Here is a 7,500-nt window from a genome sequence, read left to right as displayed (position 1 = left end):
GCAGCTAATATGAGGGTCGACCTACTTTTCTTGTGGTGGTGTTAATGGTGGGAGGTGTGGCTGCTGTCTAATGATGTGGTGGTTATGCGCGGTAATGATGGTGGTGGTGGCGGTGATGGTGGTGGTGGTGGTGGTGGAATGGTAATGGTGTTAGTTGCCTTGCTGGTGGTGGTGGCGGCGGCGGCGGTGGATCTGGCTTAATTAACGGAATATTTATATCCCTAGTCAAGTTATTTGTAGCAGTAATGATGGTGGTGGTGATAGTGGTGGCAGTGCCTGGGGGAACTGGGCGGAGCTACTGGTGGTGGTGGTGGTGGTGGTGGTGGTGGTGGTGCTGCTGCTGCTGCTGTGGTGGTGGTGGTGGTGGTGGTGGTGGCGAGGACGTTAGAAGAGAAAAGTAGCAGAGGTGGCGAAGAGATGAGGACAGTGGTGGTGGTGGTGGTGGTGGTGGGAAAGTGGTTAGTAATGGAGATGGAAGGTGTGGAGGTGGTGGTGGTGGTGGGAGAGGAAGTGATAATGACAGGAGAGGTAGGAGATGACGAGCTAGGACGAAGAGGAGGAGGAGGAGGAGGAGGAGGAGGAGTATAAGATGACGCTAGGAAACGTGATGGAGGATGAGGGGGAGGCAGTGATGGTGATGGCTGAGGACGAGTTGATGCTGGTGGCGGTGGTAGTGGCAGTGGTAGTGGCAATGGTATTGATGATGGTGTTGGTGGAAGTGGCAGTGGTGGCAGTGGTGGTGTTGGTGGTGGTGGCGGAGGAGCTGGGTAACAGAGGGTGTTGTCGACTGTCAGGCGGGCGAGGGTAAACAAGTCAGCCTCAGTGTTGTGGTTGTTTATGGGCTGACGGATCGAGTTGACAGCCGGGGGCGGGGGGCGTGACGGCTGACAGCTGACAGCTTCCTCGACAGCCCACGCTCACGGCAACACCCACCACCACTCGCTGACTCAGACCAGCTTCAGACATAAAGGGCCATTAAAGCCACACTCAACCAGACCTCCTTGTCAAAACAGCTCCCCAAACCTGTGCAACAGCTAAGATAAGTCCTGACACCTAGACCCGAACTAAGGCAGTCCAGACCCACCTACACCCAGACGCGCCCACATGCAGCCCACGCCAGCACAAAGCAAACTTAACCACCAATGCTGAAGAAACATAGAAACCTTAATGCAAACTAAAAGCTAACACAAGACGTACACACAACAGCAGGAAGAGACCGGAACTGCACTTACTATATAGAATCACAGACACATCACTAACTTCCTTCCCTTCGTAGACGTGAAGGCAACACACGTAATGAAGACAAGCCAGACAGGCCACTAAGATCAGTCCCAGGCCAGCTCAGACCGTCCCTAGACCCTCCGACTCCCTGACCCGAGATAAGATTTTTTTAAGACGTCCAAAAGGGGCGTTTAAGGACACCTTTGGACACTTGGGACAAAATGGGTTTGAATGTTCCACTTGGTTTTATTTAGAGAGGAGATTCTTTTTACACCTTTCACAGCTTTCAGAGGACAGCTCAATATACGTAAGTGGTTGATAAGCCTAAGAACTCCCGCTTTTCTTGTCCACTCAGACGCTTGATGTTGCTAAAAGTGCTTCCAGGTTTTCGGATGAGTCAAGACAAAGATCAAGCCGCACACTGAGCCCACAGCACATATTGTTCTCAGGAGGCAAGACACCCGCAAGTCACCTCAGACCGGACACCTGCCAAGCCTCCCAGACCACTGTCCCACACCATCTAGCACGCACACAAGAATAATTAAGACCCACCCAGGGCACTCTCTCACACACACACACACACACACACACACACACACACACACACACACACACACACACACACACACACACACACACACACACACACACACACAATGTACACCTCTCGGACACACAGACGCACACGGGTGACCAGAGGAGATAAGAGCTGAGTATAAATGGATCCTGCAGGTTCGGGAGGAATTTGTAGATGGCACCGAGATAGTCCGCGAGACGAGGGTTGCCAGCGAGACGCAGCACCTCCCTCTCCTCTTCTAGCGGGGGTTATTATACAAGGAGGAGGAAAAGAGATGCGGAATAATAAGTATCTCGAGGAAGAGGAAGAGGAAGAGAAGGAGGAAGAGGAGGAGGAAGAAGAGGAAGGATCAACAATTGGACGTTTTCCTAGTTGCCTCATGAACGCGAGGACTTGGCGGAAGAAAACCTCGTCCGGGTTTGGTGTCTTGAGATCAGTATTTCTTCCTGAGAGACTTCGCCGCCGCCGCCGCCGCCACCACCACTACCACCACCACCGCCATAACCCCTTTCTTTTTGGGCGGTGACCCCAAACTCTGCCGCGCTGTTATCTGTACGAGCTTTGTTGACCTCTGCCAACCCCCCACTATCCATGGCCGAACCCCCTACCACCCAGGGTCCGGCAGGGGGAGCATCGCAGAGGTTAATTAGGAGAGGGTGAGCCGACAAAGGTAGAGTGACGGGGTGGGAGCCGGGAAGCCTCGACGCCGCGCCAGCCTCCTCCCTGCCCGGCCAGAGGAACCCCCGCCGCTCCGTTATTTATCGCCTCTACCGCTGGCGGATTGTTGGGTTGTGGTCTCGTGGGCATGGCTTGGCGCTCCTTCCAGCCCTCCCTCGCCGCCGCCGCCTCCAATTCCGTGGGTCGCCGCGTTCCTAGAGCATCACACACAAACGTACACAAACAAACACGTACACACACACTAGCGAGCCCCGCCGCTGCAGACTGTTCGGCAGTAACTGTCGCGAGCCACTCATAATAGTAATATTTAGAATTCGGTGACTGGGCGACGCGGGGAGGAGCAGGTATTAAGGCATCGAGCAGGAGGTCTCTATCGCGTGATTTGTTGGCTGAAAAGTCTGAGTTGCGGCGGAGGTGCTCGGCCGGCCCAGAGGCGAGCGTTCACTCCCGCCTTCTGCCTCTCTCCTTTCCTTCTCTTCCCTCCGCGGCCCTTACTTCTCTTTGCCTCATTCCACGCCTCCATCGTGAGCCGCCGCACCGACCCAGCGCCCCGAGAGGCCACAGAGAGAGGAGAGTCGTGGCGGCGACAGGTGTGGAGGTTTGGAAATCAGCGAGCGGACGAACAGGTGTGCAGCGAGCCAACGAAGCATTGTGGGACAGGAGGGGTGGGCGGCCGGGACCACCTTGCCCGACCTGCCATGCTGGTTCTATCTGCAGATAAAGCTATTAAAGAGATAAGCCGCGCCAGCACACTCGCATAGAGATTGCCCTTAATGCGGCGGTGGTGGCTCGGGCCGCGGGACCCCCTGGCTTCACCTCGCCGTGCCGCTGCCCTTCGTCGCCTTCCGTTGGGCTTCACTCCTCGGCGGCGGCGGCTGCGGCCTCAGCTTCGAACAATACCTGGAGGAAAGCCATCAATTCTGCCTTCCTCCCTCTCCTCCCCTCCCTTTCTACCTACATCCCCACTCCCTCTAACCCTGCCTCCCTCTCTCTTTCTCTCCCTTACACCACCACTACCACCACCTAAAGCCACCCTCCTTCCCTTCTTCCTCCTCCTCCTCCTCCTCCTCCCGGGGCTGGTCCTGGCCAAGGTATGCGGAGACTAAAAGAGTTGTTAGGTGGGAGTCGCGCACCGCCTCAGCAGCAGGCGACACCGAGGCCCTGCTGCCGCCTGCCGCCCCACGCCCTTACACTCCTTCCTCACCTCGCCCCCCACACACCCTTCTCCTATTCACACACTTCTTTCCTCACACCCCTCCCCGCCCCTCTACACCTCCAACTGACCCACGTCCTCAACTTTATTGCATCCCACGCCCACAACCCCGCCCACGCTTATCAAGTTACTCCCCCTCCCCCTACAACGTCCCTGCCCACTGTAGCCCTAACAGTCTCGAGGACGAGCTCTCCCTACCCTCAAGGTCTCCGCCGTCCTCGACTTCGGGATGAGGCCACCTTGCGCTCTGAGGATTGTGTTCCAGGCGAGAAGTTTGACGGAGAGAAGAAAGGAAGGTTGAATTAAGGGACGAGTTGACGCGATGAGGATATTGGAGCCTACCTGTCTGTATGTCTGTCCGTCAAGAGAGAGAGAGAGAGAGAGAGAGAGAGAGAGAGAGAGAGAGAGAGAGAGAGAGAGAGAGAGAGAGAGAGAGAGAGAGAGAGAGAGAGAGAGAGAGAGAGAGAGGACGACCGCTCCTTTGTGCTAATTGGCTATTCAGTTGCCGTCCTGCCCAGTGATTGGTTGAGTCTAATTCAGTAATCTATGACCAAGGGAGGCGGGCGGCTGGTACCCCCCACCCATTCCCCTGCCCCCCGCCTCTGCCCCTGCCCCTCCCCTCCCCTTCCCTCCCCCCACCAAGCTCCATTCCCCGTCCCTCATCTCATACATACCCCTACCCCTCCCCTCCCCAGTCCATCCCCACCACGAACACTACATCCCGTCTCACAACCTTTCCTCTCTCTCTCCCCCCCTCTCTTTCTACCTCCACTCTCTCCCCCACCATACCCAGCCCCCATCTCCTCTCCTACAGCTGCCCCTCCCTCAATCCCATCTCCATATCCTGTTTCTACGTTCTAATTCTTATCTACATCTCTCTCCCTCATTCTCCATTCCTAACCCCCCTCCTTCCCCCATTCCTCCTCCCCCACAAGACACACATTCACCCCTACAAGTCATCCTTTACTTTTTTTTCTCCCCCATAATAAATACAGTCACCTCTACATCCCATCCTTCACCCTTTCACGACACGCACTCACCCTCACACCCGAAGCTTCACCCCTCCCATCACCCATATCCTATCCTTCACCCCTTTCCTTCCTCCATTCCTCCACACACCCAATCCTTCACCACTTTCCTCCCCAACAAGACAACAAGACTTACGATTAAACCACTCTTCACCCCTTTCCTTCCCCCCACAACCAATTTTTCACCCCCTCCTCTTCCCTACAACCCATCCTTCACCCCTTTCCTTCCCCCATAACCATTTTTCCACCCATTTCCTTCCCCCAACACTTAATCCTCCATCCCTTCCCTTCCTCACACCTCATCTTTCACCCCTTTCCTTCACAACAAGACACATACTCACGCCCAACAACCCATCCCACCTTCACAATACACATACGAGTATACATCCCCCCACATCATCCACCCCTTCCTTCCCCCACAACACAATCCCTTCCCTACCCCCCCACACTCATCCCTACGCTCACTCGCTACACCCCATCCTATCCTTCACCCCTTCCCTCCCCCGTCTCATAAATATCACTTCATAAACACAATCAGGCCTGAATCACAAACTTCCGCCGCCCCGCCTCCCTCAAGTGGCTCCCGCCGGCAGGACAAGAGGGCCTCAGTGCCTCGGAGTGCCCGCTGAGGACCCGGCAAGAGGCACCGGCCAGGGAGGGAGAGGGAGGAAGAGGGAGAGGTGAAGTGGGCCCGTGGGGATAACGGATTGATCTGCTGGGAGGAGGAGGAGGAGGAGGAGGAGGAGGAGGAGGAGGAGGAGGAGGAGGAGGAGGAGGAGGAGGAGGAGGAGGAGGAGGAGGAGGAGGAGGGGTTAGAAAAGGAGGAGGAAGAGAATTTAGAGGAAGAGGAGGATCATCATGTGAAGGAAGAGAGGTGTGGAGAGAAAAAAGAAGAGGAGGAGGAGGAGGACCATGATGTAAAGGAAGAGAGGTGTGGAGAGAAAAAAGAAAAAAAGAGAAGAGGAGGAGGAGGAGGAGGAGGAGGAGGAGGAGGAGGAGGAGGAGGAGGAGGAGGAGGAGGAGGAGGAGGAGGAGGAGGAGGTGGTGGTGGTGGTGGTGGTGATGAGGGACATGAGGGGAAAGGATGTAAGAGGAGGAAGGAGAGAGAGAGAGAGAGAGAGAGAGAGAGAGAGAGAGAGAGAGAGAGAGAGAGAGAGAGAGAGAGAGAGAGAGAGAGAGAGAGAGAGAGAGAGAGAGTAGAGTGAGTGATAGGAGAGAGAGGGAGGAGGCTAAACTAAGTAGGATGAAGAGGAAAAAAGATGGATGGTAGAAGATGAAGATTGGGGATGGGTGGGGAAGACGAGATATGGGAAGGGAGAGAGAGAGAGAGAGAGAGAGCGAGAGAGAGACAAGGGAGAGGGAGAGGAAGAGTGAGAGGGGCTCCGTGAATGGCTCGCTTGACCTCCTGACAGTCCTGAGAGGCGTTAGTTAGTGAGCTTAACCGGGAGCCCTTAATACAGAGGGAGAGAGAGGGAGAGGGAGAGAGAGAGAGAGAGAGGGAGCGGGTTAAGGCCTTCGCTGGGTGCTTCACTTGAGAACTGCTTCACTCAAGACACTGAAGCATCATTGGTCTGTTGCATTGAGTGAGAGAGAAGTGCTGCAATTACTCTCTCTCTCTCTCTCTCTCTCTCTCTCTCTCTCTCTCTCTCTCTCTCTCTCTCTCTCTCTCTCTCTCTAGGCGACGCGGACAAATTGAGAGAGCATCAGGGAAGTGCGCGCTTCAGGAAGTGTCTCGGAGGGGGTCGGCGGAGGGAGGAAGGGAAGGGAAACGATGGGAAGAGGAAGAAATGAGAAAAGTAGTGGAGGAGGAGGAGGAGGAGGAGGAGAGAGGAAACGACAAGATGATGAAGCGATATAAAGAAAGAAATACAAAATGTAAAAGATAAGCCAAAAATCGTTACTTAAATAGAATGATGTGAGAAAATCAGAAAGAGAACTGAAGAAAAAATAAATAAATAAGAGGAGAAAAAGAGAGAGTGAAGAATGATGAGAACAGAAAGACATAAACGGGCAAGAAGAATAAAGAAAATCACAAGAAGAGTTTACGAGAGGCAGAAAATATAAGGAGACTTTTTACAAGCTTTACCTAAACACGGGAGGAATGACGAGATAAAGAGAGGAAGGAGAAGGGAGGGAAGAAGGAAGGAAGGAAGGAAGGAAGGAAGGAAGGAAGGAAGGAAGGAAGGAAGGAAGGAAGGAAGGAAGGAAGGAAGGAAAGGTGGAGGAAGGAAGGGTGGGGGAGAGATAAAGATGTGCACCCCTCTCCCACTCCCTCTCTCTCTCTCTCTCTCTACAGGTTAATCCCTCAGGCAAGTATCTCATTTTCTTCAACGATCAGCAACATATAATTCTGTCCTCTGCTTCATGCCTTTAGTATATCACGGGGAGACTCACCTGTTTCACCCTCCACAGGTAAGAAAACACACAAGAACCTTCTCTCCTCTCCTCTCCTCTCCAGGCCTTTCTCTAGTTTTCTCTTCCCGTTTTCTCTTTTTATTTTTACTTTTTTTTCATCGTTCCCTCTCCTGGTTCTTTTCTCTCTTTTTCTCTTTTCTCTTTTATTCTTCATCCATCCCTCCAGAACGTTTTCATTCCTCTCTCTCTCTCTCTCTCTCTCTCTCTCTCTCTCTCTCTCTCTCTCTCTCTCTCTCTCTCTCTCTCTCTCTCTCTCTTCCACTCTTTTCTCCCTCTCTCTTCCACCCTTCTTTACTTTTCCCCCTCCATCCCTTTTTTCCCATCCCTCCATATTTCCTTCCTTCCTTTCCCCTCCTCTCCTCTACCAC

At 53.8% G+C, this 7,500-nt stretch overlaps 1 protein-coding gene across 1 annotated transcript in view; it reads right to left on the bottom strand.

Annotated features, from left to right (window-relative positions):
- The window catches only part of LOC135096724 (zinc finger protein GLI2-like), a 159,029-nt gene that overhangs the window by 38,502 nt on the left and 113,027 nt on the right, over positions 1 to 7,500 (bottom strand). The window lies entirely within an intron of this gene.

The sequence above is a fragment of the Scylla paramamosain genome, chromosome 3 (genome assembly GCF_035594125.1).
Source record: "Scylla paramamosain isolate STU-SP2022 chromosome 3, ASM3559412v1, whole genome shotgun sequence".
Lineage (NCBI taxonomy): Eukaryota > Metazoa > Arthropoda > Malacostraca > Decapoda > Portunidae > Scylla > Scylla paramamosain.
The sequence above is the reverse complement of the archived record's forward strand: the minus strand, read 5'-3'. Positions and strand labels throughout refer to the sequence as shown.